Below are 20,491 nucleotides of genomic sequence, written 5' to 3' on the forward strand. Positions count from 1 at the left end.
TGAGGCTGGATTTGAACTCAGGTACTCCTGATTCCAGGGCCAGTGCTATATCCACTGCACCACCCAGCTGCCCCTGGTTTTGCATTTTAAATATGTGAAGTAATTTGATACTACAATAAGAAGAAGTTGACCTTTAACACCTTGAACATGATTTTTTTGTTTGGTTTGGTTTTGCGGGGCAATGGGGGTTAAGTGACTTGCCCAGGGTCACACAGCTAGTAAGTGTCAAGTGTCTGAAGCCGGATTTGAATTCAGGTCCTCCTGAATCCAAGGCCGGTGCTTTATCCACTGCGCCACCTAACTGCCCCCTAAACATGATTTTAGAGAAGTTTTGTTCCACGATTGGCATGGAAGTGAAATAAATTGTAAATTTATGCAATAAAAATGGAATATTTTAAAGCAGTAATTTTTCCCTTAATACAGCTCTTTATCCAGATTAATGGTGACTACAAACCATTTTTTGACAAAAGGAGGTTGCCAGAGATATCAAACTTCTCGTGTAAAAGGACAAAGTGCTAAAAATTTATTTTCCTATCATAATGTGGAAGATATAGATGCATATAGTAATTTGATATCTATATTACAATAAAATTCTTCTTTTATAACAAGCCATGATTAACCCTTCACTTAATGAAATAATTGTGTTTGTTTATTTTTTTCTGTATTAAGGTATTATGTTTGGGAATAATATGAGATGACCACAGCATATTTGAATCAAGGTTAAAATAAGTCAGGTTAGAACAGGTTCTATTGTGTATTATTAGAAATTACTTAGAATACAGTGTATCAAACGCCAAGATGGTGGAAAACAGGCAGTGACTCCTCAGGATTCTCCCCCAAATCCCCCGATTCCCTTCAAATAATGCCATAAGACAATACTGAGAGCAGAAGAACACGCAAAAGGATGGGGTAAAATTATTTTCCAGCCAAAGACAGCTTAGAAGGTTAACAGGAGGGGTCTGCTATGCTGGGACAGGAGTAGAACCCAACTTGAGGCTGTGCCAACACTGATCCAGTCCCAGGTAGGCTGTGCCAGAGAAAGACTCCTCCAGAGCCCATGAATTGTATGCAGCACTGGTTTCTTCTGGAATTAAGCTCACAGTCTGGGGAAAAGGATGAGTGGTTGGCCAGAGGAAGGTTACAGGGGTCTCTGTTGGTACTGAATTAGAGCTCAGTAGTTTTACCCCTACTGGGAACCAGGAAGCTTTGAGTGGCTATAACCCAGGGGGGAGAGGGGTGCAGGTTCACTGGAGCTATCAACCCAGTGAAACAAAAATTTTATTTTCTGGTTGAAAAGCAAGGAGACCTGGGTTATTTACAAAGAAGAGCACAGGCCAAGCAAGTGAAGAACCTGACATTCCATAAATTATACCACCTTGGACCACGTGAAGCTTGGGAAAGTGCAACCTGGAAGCAGTGCCCCACTTTAAGAAAAAGTTACAAGTCAAGAAATAGGTGGGCAAAATGAGAAGAAAGAGAAAGATGCAGAACATAGAAAGTTTCTTTAGTGACAAGGAAGATCAAAGTGCACGTTCAGAAGAGGATACCAACATCAGGGCTCCTATATCCAAAGCTTCCAAGAAAAATATGAATTGGTCTCAGGCCATAGAGGTGCTCACAAAGGACTTTGAAGATAAAGTAAGAGAGGTAGGGGGGAAAATGGAAAGAGAAATACAAGTAATGCAGGAAAATCAGTAGAAAAAATTCAACAGCTTGAAAAGCTGAATGGAAAATCTCTCTGAAGAAAATAATTGCCTAAGAATTAGGATTGAACAAATGGAAGCTAATGACTTTATGAGAAACCAAGACACAATAAAGCAAACCCAAATGAATAAAAAAATAGAGAGAAATGTGAAATATCTTCTTGGAAAAACAGCTGACCTGGAAAATAGATCCAGGAGAGATAATTTGAAAATTATTGGACTATCTGAAAACCATGATCAAAACAAGAGCTTAGAAATCATCTTCCAAGAGATGGTCAGGGAAAATTGCCTTGATATTTTAGAAACAGAAGGTAAGATAGAAATTGAAAGAATTTACTGATCACCTCTTGAAAGAGATCCCAAAATTAAAACTTCCAGGAATATTATAGCCAAATTTCAGAGCTCCCAGGTAAAGGAGAAAATATTGCAAGTAGCCAGGAAGAAATAATTCAAGTACTGTGGAGCCACAGTCAGGATAGCAAAAGATCTACCAGCTTCTTTATTAAAGGATTGGAGGCCATGGAATATATTCCAGAGGGCAAAGGAATTGGAATTACAATGCAGAATCATCTACCCAGCAAAACTGAATACAATCTCTCGGGGGGGGGGGGGGGGGGGAATAGAAATTCAATGAGAAAGAGGACTTTCAGGTATTCATGATAAAAAGACCTGAACTGAATAGAAAATTTGACTTTCAAATTCAAGAACCTAGAGGACCCTAAAAAGGTAAACAGTCAAAAGAATCAAGAGGGATGTTGAAAGGTTGAACTGTTTACATTCCTACAGGGGTAGATTATATATCTAACTCATAAGAACATTCTTAGTATTAGGACAGATGATTGGAATAAATTCAGACAGAGGGCCGAGTGGGGAATTGATTATGGAGGGATGATATCTGTAAATAATTTATTTTTTATTTATCTTTATTTTTGGTGGGGTGGCCAGGCGTTGAATGGCATGCCCAGGGTCAAGCTGTGGGTAAGTGTTTTGTGTCTGAGTCCGAATTTGGTCTCAGGTCCTCCTGGGTACTGGGTGGGTGCTTTATTCACTGTGTCACCTAGCTGGCCGATGATGACATCTTTAAGATAAAACTGAGGGCGGAGAAGATTGAACTGTGGGAGGGGGAAGAAGAGAGGCAGAATGGGGTGAAATCCCATATGAAAGAAGCAGGAAAGACTTATAGAGTGGGGGGAGAGATGGGGAGGAGAAGGATAGTGAATGAGCCTTACACTCATCAGAATTGGCTCAAAGACCTTACTTGCATCAGAGTTTACTCAAGGAAGTAATAACAATCACACAGAATTGGGTGGAGTAATATATCTAAACCCTATAGGAAAGTAGATGGGGAAGGAGATAAGGAGGGAGGGGTGAAAGAAGGGAGGAGAGATGGGGGAGGAGTGGAGCAGTGAATGTGCTTTAACACTCATCAAAACTGGCTCAAAGACCTTACTCATCAGAGTTGGCTCCAGGATGGAATAATATACACACTCAATTGGGTGGAGTAATCTATCTAAGTAAGAGGGGAAGGGCATAAGGAGGGAGGAATGAAAGAAGGGAGGGTAGATTGGGGGAGGGTACATTCAGAAGCAAAACACTTTTTTTCTTTTTTTTGGTGGGGCAATGAGGGTTAAGTGACTTGCCCAGGGTCACACAGCTAGTAAGTGTCAAGTGTCTGAGGTCAGACTTGAACTCAGGTCCTCCTGAATCCAGGGCCAGTGCTTTATCCACTGCACCACCTAGCTGCCCCAGCAAAACACTTTTGATGAGGGATCAGGTGAAAGAAGATAGAAAATAAAGTAAATATCATGGGGGATCAAATAGGATGGAGGGAAACAGTTAACAGTAGTAACTGTGAAAACAAATTGAAGTAGAGGCAAGAGTATTGTAAGATGATGATTGATGGATGAATGGGTGGATTGATGATGATTGGATGAAGATGAGAATTGACTGATGAGGAGGAGGACTGATTGATGATGAGGAGGATTAATGGATGAGGATGGGGACTGATTGATGGTGTGAGAATTGATCCATGATGATGATAGCGGTGGTGGTGGTGGTGGTAGTAGTGATGAAATGTATGGTAGTTACTTTGCTGGGCTATAGTGAAGAAAATTCTTTGCTAGGTACAAGGTACTATATATATGTTATCTATTACTGTTGTTGCACGAATCAACCTCATGGGTTTATTGTAAGTAAATCTCTCTTTAAAGTAGCATATAAATGTAGTTTACTATGAAAAGAATGATGAGCAGGATGCTATCAGGAAGGGGCAGAGTCAAGATGGTGGAGGAAAGACATTAAACACACAGAGCTTCTGAGACAATTACCCCCAAAACAGCAATAAAAGAAACCCTGGAGCAGGAATACCCACAAAAAGACTCTGAGATTATTTTCAAGATTAAAGGGGTTCTACTGGGCTGCTAGCAGAATCTAACCCCCTGGAAGAGAATGTTCCCTATCTAGATTAATCTTTGTGGGGCAAACATTGTGGGGTGTCTTATGTCTGGGGCCAGATTTTGGCTTGGGGCCTCCTGGGGCCAGGGCCAGTGCTTTGTCCACTGTGCTACTTAGCTAACCCATGATGACATCTTTAAAATATGGTTGAGGGGTAGGAGGAATAGCCTAGGGGAGAGGGAAGGGGAGAGATGGTCTGGGGAGAGACAGTTCACATGAAGGAAACAAGAAAAAAGCTTATGGAGTGGAGGGGAAGAGGGGGGAGGCATGGGGGAGTGAGTGAACCTTAATATCATCAGAATTGGCTCAAAGAGGGACTAACATAGATACTCAAGTAGGTATAGTAATATATATTTTTCCCTAAGGAAAAGTGGGAAGGGAAGGAGTTGGGGTGGGGGAGAAGAGGAGAAGGAAGAAAGGGCAGATTGAAGGAAAGAGCAGTATAAAGCAAAACACTCTCGGGGAAAGTGAAGATGCTCTGCATTACTGCACAAGTATGACATATTAAATTGCTTGATTTCATAGGGAGAATTGAGGAGGAAGGGAGGAAGAAAAATTTAGAACACAGAATTTGTTCAAAGACTTTAATCTCATCAGAGTGGGCTCAAGGAGGGAATAACATTCACACCCATGTGTGAGGAGTAATCTATTTAAGCCTACAGGAAAGTAGGAGGGGAAGAGGATAAGGAGGGAAGGGTGAAAAAAGGGAGTGAAGAGCAGGGGAGGGAACAGTCAGAAGTAAAACACTTTTGAGGAGGAATAGGGTAAAAGAAGATAGAAAATAGAGTAAATATCATGGGAAGGGAATAGGATGGGGGAAATAGTTATGATGACTGATTATAATCTCAAAATGTATGGTACCTACTTTGCTGGGCTATTATGAAGAAAATTCTTTGTCAAGTTTAAGGTACTATATACAGGTTATGATGAATAGGATGCTATCAGAAAAACCTGGAAAGACTTCCATGAACTGAAGCAGAGTGAAATGTACTGTATAAAAAAATACAGCAATAGTGTAAGGTGATCTGCTGGGAAGCATGTGGGTTTTTTCAGCAAGGCAATGATCCAATATAACCTGAAGGACTTATGAAAATTGCAACGCATCTATAGAGAAAGAACTGATGGTATCTGAAAACAGATGGAAACGCATTTTTTAAATAATTTTTTTCTTTGACAAAAAAAAAAAAGGCTGCTATCAGAACAACCTGAAAAGACTTACATGAGCTGATGCAACATGAAGTGTACTGTATACAAAATAACTGCTATATTGTAAGATAATCTGCTGTGAATGACGCGGTTATTTTCAGCAATGCAATGATCCAAGACATCTCTGTAGGTCTTATGAAAAATGCGGTCCATCTAAAGAGAGAGAACTGATGGTCTCTGAATACAGATTGAAGCATAATTTTTTGGTTAGTTCTTTATCTGAAGTTTTGTTTTTGTCTGTTTTCTTTCACAACCTGGCTAATGTGGAAATGTTTTGCATGACTGCTCATGTATAGCTTATATTGAATTGCTTTAGTTCTTTGGGATGGGAGTGAGGGAGGAAAAGAATTTGGAACACAAATTCTTTTTAAAAGTTGATGTCAAAATTTGTATTTATATGTAATTTTGAAAAATAAAATTCTAAAATAAGAATACAGTAGATCATTTATTTATGAATTTATGCTATCATGTGCATTCCGCCTTCCCCATTACAATCTCACTCCCAGATTAGGTTGTATAAAACCTCAGAGACGGAAAGAACATTAGAGGCTCAGCAACTCTCTACTCCAAAATTTATTTGGCAAAGGAATCCCTTGTAATATACACCTACTGAGTCATAATCTAGCCTTTGCTGGAAAACCTTTATGGAAGAGTCCCCCTGAAGGCAGCATTACACTTAAGGATACCTCAAATCATCACTCCCCTCCCCCAATCCAGTCTAAATTGTGTTCTTTGAAACTTCAACCTATTTCTCCCAGTTTTTTCTTTAGACTCTTTTTATTGTCACCTAAAAAGTCTTCAAATACTTGAAAATAGCTAACATCCCCATGGTGTCTCACCTCCCCCACACCAGGTTAAAATTCTCTTCACACTAAATATCTTCATTTCCTTCAGTCAATACTCATTCTTGTATTTAAGATCCCTCATCACACTGGCTGCTATCCTATTCTGTAGTCTTCATTGACCTTTAAAAAAATTGGCACCTTATTTTCCGTTCACTATTGTTTTGCTCCCTTTGGAGTTCTCTCCAATACTTCACAGATATCATCATATTCACCAGTTCTTTTGGTATCATAGGCCAGGTAACTTATGTTCATCAGGCATAGGTAAGTGTTTTCTATCTATTTATCTTGGGTATCAACTAGATTGCACAGTATATAAAGGACCAAACCTAGAGTAAGAAGAACCTGAGTTTAAATCAAGTCTTAAACATTCACTAGCTGTGTGACCCTGAGAAAGTCACTTAACTCTGCCTCAATTTCTTATCTGTAAAATGAGCTGGAAAATCAAAGGGCAAACACCTCCAATATATTTGCCAATAAAACCCCAAATGGGGTCATGGAGAGTTAGGCATGACTAAAAAACCTCAACAACAACAAATCAACTCCTTATTAACCATTTTGTCTGCATATTCCAGTCCAAAAAGTCCTTGATATTGTCAGTGAAAACAATGCAATTGAAGACTCGAACAGCTCTTCACTCTCCTACCCCTTGGTAGAAAAATGGGGTCTTACACCTTCCCTATATTCCTCTACCCCAAAAATGATTTTGAAAATTGACAGAATCTTAAAATTTTTTAAAGGAAGTTAAAATGGCAGATAATTAAAAGAAAGCTAGCCCATCACTCATCTTCTCTGTATTACTTTCTTAGAAACAATTACCAGCCTGTTTCTTTCTGCTTTCTCACTTCCCTAACAATATTTCACCAAGCCAGCTATTTCTTTTTCATCCACAAAGAGTAAGCAGGAATGATTTCCAGTTTACAGTTTCTGAATAATCAAAACTCTACCACAAAGCTTCATGGGAAGAGTATTGCACAGAAGAACAACAGAAATAGTAAGTTCTGAGGTCAATGGCTAAAGGTAATTAAAAAATCAATTGTTATCATCAGTGTAAAGTAATCTTTATTCCCTAAATACAGTTCAAATAATTCTCACATTATCCCTCTGTTAGGTTGGCACTGGCTCTATACAGTATGACATTCTTCTTCTCACATCAGCAGGACTGTTATGTTCCAGATGAGCCAAAAAGGATGAACTAACCTTACCAGAAATGCCTACTGACCTCTAATCAGTCTCAGATGAAAAAGCACTATTGAATTCCATAATTTCTTTATCTCATTCCCTTTCTCAAGCTTCTTCCTTTCCCACATACAATATTCTTTAATCAAGACTTATAGAAGTAAGAAAAAAATCACAAAAATACAAAATATCAGAGCCAGGAGTGATCTTAGTGAAAATCTCATCCTATATCCTCATTTTCTCTGAGAAAATTAAACATTTTGGTTATACAGTCAACTATATTTATAGAATTTACTGTATTTCATGCTGGAATCATATTTCTAGGACACACAGTCTTCTCAATTTCTTCTCATAAAGCTACAATTGAGCATATGGTCAGAAAAAATCTTGCTTTCCAGTAAATTCTGAAAGCACCAGTTAAGTTGCCCCAGATGGCTTCTGTATCAGGACTTCTCTTATTCATTTAAACAGCCTCTGTCCAAATCCCAAACTACAATCAAAAGCCTAAAAAGCTCTTTTGAAGGACAAGAGATAATCCAATATGGCGATGGGAAGGAAACATAAGGAAATGATAAAAAAACAAAAAAATTGCCAGTCCAAATAATACCCATTTCAAAATCTATTATGATTTTGGTCATTTGGTGGATTCATGATTTAATTTCTATTGGTACTACTACTGATGTACATTATAGACCTTTTAGGTCTTCTTATGTAACAATATTCTTATCCATTTGTCTGTACAAGTTCTGTTCAGAGGAACTACCAATTATACTGGAAGTCCTACGTTGATTTTTTTCTAATACCTTGTTGAAACCAGTGTATGATCTGGATTTACCTCTGTTGTTTCATTCTCACTATATAATCCACTCTCATTTCTGATGATAGATGTTTATTGATAATGTTTTAGACTATCACAAACATGTGATATGATCTGAATTCTATAAACTATGCAGTTTTCTTTTTCACTTCCTTTTTTTCAGTATAACATAGTATTCCGTTCCCTTTAACCACATAGCATCTTTTGGGTTCTCATAGTGACAAATAGAATGGGGTCATGGAAGGCACTGAATCATATTCCAAATATAATCCATTTCTCCTTAGTTCTGGGTACAGCTCATTGTTCATCTTTAATGCTTGACAGAGATATAAATATGTATAGACTAATTCAATAAGCTACTCAACCAAAATGCACATTATAATCTGGGCAAAAATGATTTGCTTAATTTGTTTTTTCTATATAGCTAATGTTTAAAATATATACATATAAACAAATATCCAATACAAATATGATTTCCATCTACTTAATTTTGCTATTATTGATATTTAACATGGCACCTCGTGCCGTGGTATTTATTAAAGTGGGTATTTATTAAATTTTTGCATGAAGAGAATGTTCCCTATCCAGATTAATCTTCAAGAAGGTTTAGTCTCTCTGGAGCCACCCTGTACCCCTATAGACTTATTTCTGCTTTTGCTGATTTACTAGATCCTACATCACTCAGATATTAAACATAAAACTACTTTTATTTTAATGTAAGAGAATAAACAATCTGAGGTTTATATATATAAATAAATAATTGAGAGGATAATTATGTAATGTTAGATGCCCAATTCATTTGGTTTGGAAAAGAGAAGGGGGGTAATGGTCTGATGATTAGATGCCACAGAGTAGGTGGCAATGCTTTAACTGTATATGTGTTGTAAAGGCTACTAGAACCTCTTCCATCTTTTATCAAGGGGAGTGTTAACTTCTCCTTTCATATAACATTGTCTCCATGTATTTGAAAGAATGACACCTAGAAGACAGTTTTCCTAGACCCCAGAAGGAAGAATTTGAAGCAGTGTAAGAGAAACTTAAAATGTTTATTGAATTGAATTGTTCCAACTTTGAGATTTGGAGATTTTTCAGAAACTGATGTTACTTATCTAGAATTGTCAGGGTTCAGCTCTACAGGGGATTATAAAACAAAGCTATCTTCCCAGTACCTGCATTTGAAAAATTTACCACAATGTTGGAGAATAAAACCCATTTGTTTACAAAGGTAACAAATTATATTTTAAAAGTCAATTATGGAGGTCAGCTAGGTGGCACAGTGGATAAAGCACTGGCCCTGGATTCAAGAGGACCTGAGTTCAAATATGGCCTCAGACACTTGACACTTACTAGCTGTGTGACCCTGGGCAAGTCACTTAAACCTTATTGCCCTGCAAAACAAAAACAAAAACAAAAAACCAAAAAAGTCAATTATGAACAATATCTTGTCCAGACATGATGGTGGTGAAGTGTTTGAAAAATTAAGCTATCTCCTCAAAGCAAGCTGGAGAAAGTACCAAGATAGGGCATGTGGCAAAATTATTAGGACATAATGGAATTTGAAAGGCTAATGTAGTTCATTGAAATTTGTTTATTTTCTATACTACTGAATTTTAGATTATATTCATACACAGATTTAGCCTCTTCTCTTCCTGAAAAATTAATCTTTTAATGTATTTTACCCCAGGCCTTCAGTTGGGGACTAAGATAGTAACCGTAGCAGAAATGGAAAGTTACCATCACAATAATGTTAAGTGCCCACCTAGGTTTGTTGGTGCAGAACTAGTCCATCAAGATGGCCGAGATCAACCCATTTTTAGCCATGTATGGTGACTGCTGGTGAGGACAAAGAGTCATGGGGAATAGGAGTTCTAAAGTGGTGCCTTATCCATTCAAATACTGGTGCCTTACATCAATAATTCAGTCTCCATGTCACATTATATTGCCACAGATGTGAACGGCACAGTACAGTAGTGTCTCTGTGACCAGTGCTCTCTTGCTTACTCACTCACTCTCCCTCCCACCCTCCCTCTCTGTCTCTCTCTGTCTCTTTCCCTCTCCCTCTCAATCTTCCTCTCCCTCCATTCCCCTCCCTCTCCCCTTCCCTTCCCCCTCTCTTCTGCCACCCCCAGCCAAAACAAAAATCCCTTCTAGAGTTCTTGATAATATTTGGAATATTACATGGAATGAAAGTGCAAAACAATTCTAGTATCACAGCATTTTACCCATATATATTTCTTTTTTATTTTAGAATTTAAGTTCTGAAAATACTATGATTTTGACTTAGATATTTTGGCATTCCACTTTAGGTAATGACTCCATTATCAGGTGATAATATAGCAGCAATAGCAATAATGCCATTGTTTGTAGGTTCGTTGCCTTCTACTAAGCAACTGCACAATCATAATTTATGACTCAAATCTGTAATGAGTTATTTAGGAAACTTTTCATTTTCATAAGAATAATGTCAAGTATTTTAGGAATGTTACTTTCTGTGCACATTGTTTTCCATTCTACATAAGACATGTTAATTCAGTCAGGTTCACCCACAGTAAAATCTTCCATAATGTTATTTTATATTCACTCACTTCTTTAGTCATCCTTACCCTATCTATCACCCATAATCCATTTGATATTTTTGATTGTTATTTCTTTTCTTTAATATCTGTTTAAAATAGTCTATTGCTATCCTTCCCAGCACCACGATCAGTCTTGCATTGTTTCGCTTCAATGATTACCCTCTTACATGCCCTAGATAACTAATTAGATCTCTCCTCCCATATTCCCCTCTACCTGACCTGAACACCAGTCTTGCAATTCCACTTTCTTTTAATTAAGACTTCTTCTTTCCTGTTCTCCAGTTTTTAATCTTGCTTGAAAACCTGGCTGGCATTTTAGTCTACTCCTTTTGCTGAGAAATTGAAGCCTTGTTCTGTATGCTCATCATAACCAACCTGAATTTATTCCATTTGCCCTCAATCCTCATAACACAGAATGGCTGGCATATTTAATTCTATTGAGAAGGCTGAAAAAGTATTTTTTTCTAAAATCATATAATTAGGCATTTTCTTCCCACTCTGACCTGACCATGTGAATACCAAATAAACATCTTTCAAATCTAAAATCTTCTCAAGAGAAATGCAGTATAAGTATATAGGAGAGCCTCTCATCTCATTTTAGAAACTCTCCCATGGCAATTGCCTTCCTACTCTAAGATAGCCATCCAATTTCAGGCTAGAGTTCTTGTCTGTCTTGGAAAGCTTTTAACACCTACTTTTCTACAAACACCTGACCCTTTCACATCCCTAATAGAAATCAAATGTCTCCCCAATCCCTACTAAAATGCATTAGGTTACACTACAAAGGAGAACCTAACTAATGGGCTTTAGAATGCTATTTGGAGACATACAGTTTTTTGTTTTTGTTTTTTTAACTTTTTTCTCCCTTCCTTTTCACCCTGTAATCTAGCAATGCTCTCAAAAGAAATGCAAGTATAGCATTCATTCCTCAATATTTATATAATAATGATATGGTTAATATGATATGTGATCTTCCCATTTTTTTTTTGCTTCTGTTTGGAAAAACACTATTTTTACCTTTTTAAACTAAACATGGTGCAAAAGAGGAAAGCAGTATTTTCCATGTTCCTCATTTACATCAAAGCAATAATACTTCTTCACACTGTATAGGGAGAGCAGTATGGTCAGTTCACCTCTAAAAAACAAGTTGAAAATACCAAAGAGTATGTGTAGCACTTATACCTACAAACAAATATTGTTAGTTTTTAATTAATTTCTAACAAATGCACTGCTACTATAAACAACTCACTGTGAAATGGTGAATTCCTATATTTCCTATCTATTTGAGATTGGTTTGAGTTTAGCACTTCCGAATACTCCTTGCTCCCCATTGCCACTTATAGACGTACCCTCTACCTCCATTATAAATCTCTTCTCCTTTGAAGTTTACTAAATCCATATCATACATCCAATCAAAAACCTGAAAGTTCTTGCCTCTAGGACACATTCCTTCTTTCCTCAATGAGTTCAGTGCCTGACTCATAGTCTTTTTCTCCTTCCCAGATTCTCCCTTCATACAAGGGGACTTCAATATACATACTAATACTCCCTAAAACATTCTTACCTCCCAATTTCTCAAGTCACTCATTTCCTATGACCCACCATATGTCTATTGTTATTTGTCCTTGGTCCTTAAAGAGGACCAAGGACATCAGGAAGATGATTTCTTGACTTGCAACTGAATTGGATTTAAGTGAGGCATGGCTATGCAAAGTTATCAGCCTCCATCTGTCCTCCAGAGTCATCTGAGTCCAGTGGTAACACAATGGTCAGGATTACAGAAGATGACTCCAAATGCAGTGGGAGACCTTGGCCTATTTAATGACAGCTACATACAGAAACACTCATACTCTTCATTTTGTCATCACCTACAAATGTTCCGCATTGTTTATGAACTCTAAAATCTCTTTATAGAAAATGGGTGGTGTCACAAAACTCTTCTGACCAAATCTATTATAAATCAATGAGAGCTTCATCTTCTCCCCTCCTTTTCAACTCATATGCCAGGAAGATTCTGGTACTGTCTCTACCTTCACCCCCTGCCATGTATAATATAGTATCCCTTCTCCTTGCTGAGGCAAAGCTCTCTGTTAACAAATAATACCATTCCATCCTGTCTTCTCCAACATATTGCCCCCTCTCTCATCCTCAGGTTTTCACTTATCTTCAAGATTTCTTTTCAATTGGCTGCTTCTCCACTGTGTACAAACAGGCTCCTATCCTCCTCATCCTCAAAAATTCCTTATTTGATTCATCTATCCCTCCTAGCTATTGCCCCAAATCTCCCTTCACTTTCATGGCTTAAATTCATTGAGTCATTTACAATTGACATTCCCACTTCCTTCTGCTCTGCTAACTTCTTCAATCTGAAATGGAGCTTCCCACATCATTATTCAACCAAAATTTCTCTCTCCATAAATAAAATAAAATAAATCCATACTGGAAGAGATGTGATTATCATTTAGAAGTGACTGATTATAAATGAACTGGCAATATATAAGAGGCAGATTAACTAATCTCTGTTTACCCCATGGCCAGTTCATTTCCTTGTACATAGTAGGCACTTAATAAATGCCTTTTTTAATATTGACCTAAATTTTTATAAAATCCCTCCACTGAAGCATATTAGCAACTGGTCTGTAAGTTATAGTTTTCAAAGTTACCTAAGGCAGTGAGAATGTAAATGATTTAGGCAGGGTCACATAGTTAATAGATTTCAGATGCAGGACTTGAACCTAGCTTCAAGGAAGAACTTAAACTCTCAAGTTCATCCACTATCTACTATTTCAGGCTTCCTCTCATTCCATATATCTATATGAAACAAGTTTAAATATAAACAAGGGGGAATACAATGGAGAGAAATACAGTTATTTATCATAACTGGAGAAAAAGTTAATAGCAAATGTCTCTGATAAAGGCCTCATTTCTCAGATATATAAAGAACTGAGGCAAATTTTTTTTTTTGGTGGGGCAATGAGTGTTAAGTGACTTGCCCAGGGTTACACAGCTGGTAAATGTCAAGTGTTTGAGGCCGGATTTTAACTCAGGTCCTCCTTAATCCAGGGCCAGTGCCATATCCACTGTGCCACATAGCTGCCCTGCAAATTTCTAAAAATAAGAGTCATTCACCAATTGATAAATGGTTAAAGTATATGAAAAGGCATTTTTCAGACGAAGTAAGCAGAGCTATCTATAGCTATTTTGGAAATGCAAATTAAAACAATTCTGAGGTACCACCTCACACCCATCAGATTGGTTAACATGATAGAAGAGGAAAATGATAAATTTTAGAGAGGATGTGTGACAATTGGGACACTAATGCATTGTTGGCAGAGTTGAGAACTAATCCAACCATTCTGGAGAGCAATTTGGAACTATGCCCAAAGGGTTATAAAGTTGTGTATACACTTTGACCCATCAAACCTCTACTAGGTCTATAGCCCAAAGAGATAAAAATCAAAACGGAAAAGATGCATATGTATAAAAATATTTATAGCAACTCTTTTTCTGGTTGATGAAGAATTGGAAATCAAGGGGATGATCATCAATTGGAGAACAACTGAACAAGTTGTGGTATGTGATTGATGGAATTCTATTGTGCTATAAGAAATGACAAGCATAATGCTCTCAGAAAAACCTGAACTGATGAAAAGTGAAAGGAGTAGAACCAGGAGGACACTGTACACAGTAACAGCAATAATGTAAGATGATCAGCTATAAATGACTTAGCCATTCTCAGCAAGCCAACAATCCAAGATAGTTCCATAGGACTTATGATGAAAAATGCTATCTCTCCCCAGAGAAATAATTGATGAAGTCTGAATGCAGATTGAAGCATACTTTTTTTAACTTTCTTTATCGTCCTTGCTTTATTTATTTATTTATTTGTTCATCCATTCATTCATTTATTTTATTATTTTTGGTCTGTGTTTCCTTTCAAAACATGGCTAATATGGAATTATGTCTTACACATCTGCACACATTTAACCTATATCAAATTGCTTGCCTTCTCAAAAAAGGGGGAGTAGAGAAAGGAAGAGAATTTGGTACTTAATATTTTAAATGTTAAAAAATTGTTTTTACATGTAACTGGAAAAAATATTAAATAAATAATTTAAAAAATTAGTATACTCAAACAAAAAGAAAAAAATAGTCCTTTTTCTTGAACTTCCACTCTTTAGTAATATCCCTTTCTCTTCTTAGCTTTGAATATCTTCCTCTAAACTCCTCCTCCACTCAAAACAGTAACAGATCATCTGATAACATTTATACTTTGAGTACAACTCATTTACATTAATATGTTAATTTTCCAGGTCCTATTTGCATCTGAACTCTTTTATCTTTAATTGTGATTTGAAAGTCTTTGTCCTTTGTTAAGTGAATTTCTGGCACAAGTAAGCCTGGTAGGAGATTGTTCTCTTTTGGGGGAGGGTTCCAGGAGGAGCCTTAATCCTGACTTTGCTATATTACCATGCTTAACCCAAAATGATAGGTGAATTTAGGATAGGATGCCTTTTATTTTGTGAACCACATCATCTCCCTGGCCCTCCAAAATGGGAGAGGGGAAAGGCATGCTCACTGGGTGAAAATGAATGTCTGTCAGTTTTTCAAAACATTCTGCAGGCCCAACTCTATTTTCCAGGAAAGAAAAAAAAAAAAAACCTCTAGATACAGGGTCTCTCTATCTTGGTAGTTCCTGACTATAGAACAACATGTCCTGAGATCAATGATTTCATATAACTACAGCCTCAAGGCCTAGAACTACCTTTCCTGATCAAAGACCTAGCTGATCTTTCTCCTTCCTTCTCCTTAAAGATTACTCCTCTGCTTTTATTCTTCTGCCACAAGACTTGAAGAAGATAGTAAACACAGCAGCATGGTACAATATAAAAAGGCCTCTGAAGTCACAGAAACTAGGTTCAAATCCTGTATTAGATACTTACTATCTGTGTGATATTGGCAAGTTTCTTAAAATCCCTGGATTTGTTTCCTCTTTTTAAAAATGAAGCAATTGGGGACAGCTAGGTGGCACAGTGGATAGAGCACCGGCCCTGGATTCAGAAGGACCTGAGTTCAAATCTGGCCTCAGAAGGATCACAGAATCATAGAATAGAAGATGTAATGGACCTTAGATGAGTATAATCTGCCAACTTCACTTTAAAGATGAAGAAACAAAGGTCCAGAAATGCAAAGTATGTAGTCTATAGCCACATAGGAAGTACATTAGCAAGCCAGCATATGAACACATGCTGTTTAATTTCAAATATAAAGCTATCTGCATCACTCCTGGTGGGGCATCAAATCTAGAACTCCTGTGATGAGTGGGTGAGTTTTACAGAGCAAGAGAAATGCACTAAAGAATAGTATCAATACAGATCTTAATGGACCATAATTACAAGAATTAACAAAGAAAAATTAGGAAAAATTACTAAAAATTGGTTCAATAACATAAAAATTAACATTATGTGAAATATCTAGGATTGATTATAATGCCCCACAGTCATGATTATAGATATGATAGTAATATTTTAAGTTAACTTTAAGGTATCTCATTTAAATAGCAAATGTTTTACATGCACAAGCTAATTTTATAGTGAAGCAATGAGACTGCTTCCATAAGGAGTCTCATCATTTAGAGCCATACTCATGCTTAAGCAGTAGCAAAAGTTTGTAGAATATGTAGTAGAGAGCTTACTGCTTATGAAGAATGCTCACAAATGGTTGTTACAATATACAAAAAAACAATAAAATAGTATAACACAAGGTAAATATTAATTTACTTCTTTCGTTTATGGTGGGGACAAGATTTTACCCCAAAATTTTGCCTATTTCTTCCACAAGCTATTATGATAAAAGCATATGAAATTAAATTTTAACTAGAACCGTTCTGGTCCTGCTAATAGTCTGTACACAAAATAAAATAAATAGAGAAATGTTTAAAATCCTCTACTGCTTAGAAGACTTGCAGACACATCTTTATCATTTGCTATACCTTATTAGTCTTTTTATGCTGGTATTACAGCTAACAATGATTTTTTTTTTTATGGATTTAGAGAAAATAACAAGAGCTATGATCAGCAGGTCAGGAATGGGAGCAAGATGAGATGTTTCCTGCTATGTTAGTATTTTTCATGATTGCAGGTGAGTATAGTTCTTAGGATAGATTTCCCAAAATTAATTCCCAAATGTTAATATTTACCCAGTGAAACCTCTCACAAAGCATAAGAATCAAATAGACTACCACACACAAACTTTCTGAAAATGACACAGTGTTCTGGAATCATCCCATTCATGCCCAATTACCCCCCAAAAGAGTTCAAAAAAATAAATAATTTTCTTTCACTTGGTTAAAATATAGGACACAATCACTGGAAAGTCTCATATGTAATATAAAATCCCTGGGCAGAACAGTGAAGTGTTAGATAAAAAGATCAAGAAGAAGACAGGGGTTGGGCATTGATCGAGGTTCTTAGTTTTAGGTCATCTGAAGCTACTGGTTTTGGTAGATAAGATATTCAAGGCCAACCTAGCTATGATTTGAGAAGGTCACAATGAAGCAGTCTATTTGAACACAAAAAGCCTACCAACAATTCCTTACTTTGCAGTTTCAAAGAAGCTTTCAGTTACTAAGCTCATACTTCCAAGAGTTTTTCTAAACCCTTTTGTTCAACTAATAATCTAACAATTTCATACAACTACAGGCATAATAAAATGTTTTCACGCTTTTTTATTTGATTGTCAGAATATCTACATGAGTTATGAAAAGATCAAATCATATTTCCCTGAACTTTATGACAAGGGAAATTAACACAGATAGAACTTAAAAACTTACAAAGTGCCTCAGAGAAGTTAAAGAGTTCACAGCTGGTGAGTGTCAGAGGTGGAATAAGAAGCCAGTTCTTTCTGACTTCCAGGCCTCCCCTTTCTATACTACATCATAGTAGTTTGCCCTAGGTTACATGGCTTGTTATTTCCAGTTGGGCTACCTTGTTATACCAATGCTTAATTTGTTCTAATTTCCATTATACCAAAAAAAGTGCTATTTCTACTATATTAATATTTGGCTTTTAATAACTAAAAGACAGACAGAATTATGTTTCTTCTCATACCCTCTATATAATGAAGGCATTTCAGGATTCAGCATTTCCATACTGGGTTTTGTTGTTGTTGTTGGTTTGTTTGTTTGGTTTTTAAGGGAAATTAGATATTTTGATATACCAAGTTGTGCTTTAAGTAATTGTTTGGGTAACACAGGAAAGAGTGATGGATTCAAGTATTGAGAAAAAAACAGTTCTGGTCCTTGGGTAGCAGAGAGACTATCTCCATAAAGAAATTTCTTTCTGGGGATGATGGGGTTGGGGTGTAGCATTGATGGTGTAGTAGAAAGTGAGGTAATCCTTGGATTCAGCTCTAGTCTCAAAGGACTATAAATCTAAGGCAAACATTTTACCAGTGGTGGATTTCCTTTATAATTTCATCAATTAAAGTGAGCTCTCCATTTCAGATCATCCACAGATTGGTCTGGACACAAAAGATCTCCATCTAGTGTTAGCTGACCTCCCAGAAAACACATAGATCTGGAACCAAATACAAGTGATAAACCTGGAAGGAGGCACAGTAATCTACACAAGCAGACAAGAGGGAAAATAATACCAAAGGTGTAGCTCTAATGTATCAGTTTTCTGGTCCTCAAATGTCCAGGCTTCTGTATCAGGGAACATGTCTTCAATACATTATAGAACTTAGCAATCATTGAATTAAGGAAAATCTCCCATTTATAAAATATAAAGGTTGGAATAAATTATCTCAACACCCATTCTCCTCTCAAATTCTATCATTCTATAATTGATTAACATAGATGTCCTAATCAATATGTCAAAAGTCTCACATTTCTTTTAATATTAGCTTGTGGAAGCTAATCCATATAAACAATTGCTTCCCATTTCAATATGAACTTGATCTGCATCACTTCATACAATGAACTCCTATGGGTTGAAGAAGTACGTATAATATCTGGCATTGTGAAAGTGAATTCTTCTGATTTCAATAATATTATATCCTATTTATACCAATATTTATTATTATTAACTAACCCGTAAAGATGATATCTTCATTTTATAAATGAGGAAACTTAGATAAGTAAGTAATAAAACAAACATTTGATGTACAAAGGATATGCAAATTGCTGAATATATAAATCACAGTCCTTCCTATATGGAGTTTACATTGTAATTGAGAAAAAATTATACATATAAACACATAGAGATATGCTACATGTATATACCTATTTAAGATCTATATAAGTAAATAGGCAATACAGAATATCCCATAATTAATAAATGAGTGGCCTCAAAAGTGCCAAAGAGTCTTAGGAAGGAAAGAGAATTTCAATAAAGCAGTTGAGGAAAGTTTCACAGAAAGTTTCAATGATTCCTCCCTCATAAATTCTATGTTCCACTAAATTGACTTCTCTAAAGGTTTTTTCCCCCCAATACACAGCATTTTAACCTTCAAAAAGCTGTCCCTCAAACTGAGAATGCTTTTCTTTCTCACCTTTTGTTATTGGAATCGAAAACTCCCTTAGGGTTCAGCTCAAAAGCTCCTCCCACATAAAAACCCAATTGTTAGTGCTCCCTCTTCTGTAAATGACTTTATACTCGTTTTGTTTACATATCTATTTTTACTTATCTTTGTACATGCTATCCCTGTCCCCTTTCCCCAACTTAAAAGAATATAAACTCCTTAAATCAGAGAATATGTCTGTGTTTTCTTTGTAGCCTCCTGACCTAGCAATATGTCTGGTATATAACTTTATGGCATAATGGATATAGTGCTAGACATGAATCAGGGATATCCAAGCTTAAATTCTGCCTTAGGGCTTATTACCTCTCTGACCCTGGACAAGTCCTTGTTGGTTTCCTCATCTGTAAAATGGATATTATAATACCACCTACATCCAAGGGTTGTTGTAAAGATTAATTACATTCACAACATCTGTAAGTTCCTTTGCAAACCTTAAAGTGCTATATAAATGATAATCAAGGATTAATAAATGCTTGTTGAATTGAATCTATAAGGGTAAAACCAGTCTAGTTTCCCTTAAAACAGGAATTCAAGATTTAGCTAAACAAAGTAAAAGGACCTGAATTTCAGGTGAAGAATTGGCATGAACAAAGTTTCAGGAGCAGAAATGTCCAAATATGTCCAAGGATGAATGAGAAATTTGGCTGAGAGGAGCAGTAGGAAGCAAGATTGTAAAGAGATTCTGGAGGGCCTTAGAGGACAAAAAGCCTTGAATACCTATAGAGTTTATTTTGAATGAATTTAGAAGCCACTTTTTTGGGGAAGCCAAGAAGTGACATAATCCAAGTGATACTTAGAAAAAAATTAATTCACTTATTGTATGTCAGGATACATTGAAAGAAGGAGAAACAGTCCTGATGGGTCTTCCAATCAAAAGGTTTTAAATTCTTGAACTAAAATGGCAGCGGGGAAGAGAGTCACAAGAGATATTTATATTTCAATTGACAGGCTAATAGTAAAATCCATTTTTAATAAGGAAATCAATCTTTTATCCCCATGATCTTTTCAGTAGACCACACTATAAGTACCTTTATATTAAATTTGTATATGCTACTCTTAAAAGCATAGGAGAGGGGGCAGCTAGGTGGCACAGTGGATAGAGCAGCAGCCCTAGATTCAGGAGGACCTGAG

At 36.5% G+C, this 20,491-nt stretch overlaps 1 protein-coding gene and 1 non-coding gene across 2 annotated transcripts in view; both read right to left on the minus strand.

Annotated features, from left to right (window-relative positions):
• Nucleotides 1-20,491, minus strand: part of GABRA2 (gamma-aminobutyric acid type A receptor subunit alpha2) — a 151,432-nt gene that overhangs the window by 126,304 nt on the left and 4,637 nt on the right. The gene's annotated exons all lie outside the window — the stretch shown is intronic.
• Nucleotides 9,027-9,152, minus strand: LOC122733187. The gene has a single exon (XR_006353773.1). It is a non-coding gene; the product is annotated as a U6atac minor spliceosomal RNA (small nuclear RNA).

The sequence above is a fragment of the Dromiciops gliroides genome, chromosome 6, assembly GCF_019393635.1.
Source record: "Dromiciops gliroides isolate mDroGli1 chromosome 6, mDroGli1.pri, whole genome shotgun sequence".
Lineage (NCBI taxonomy): Eukaryota > Metazoa > Chordata > Mammalia > Microbiotheria > Microbiotheriidae > Dromiciops > Dromiciops gliroides.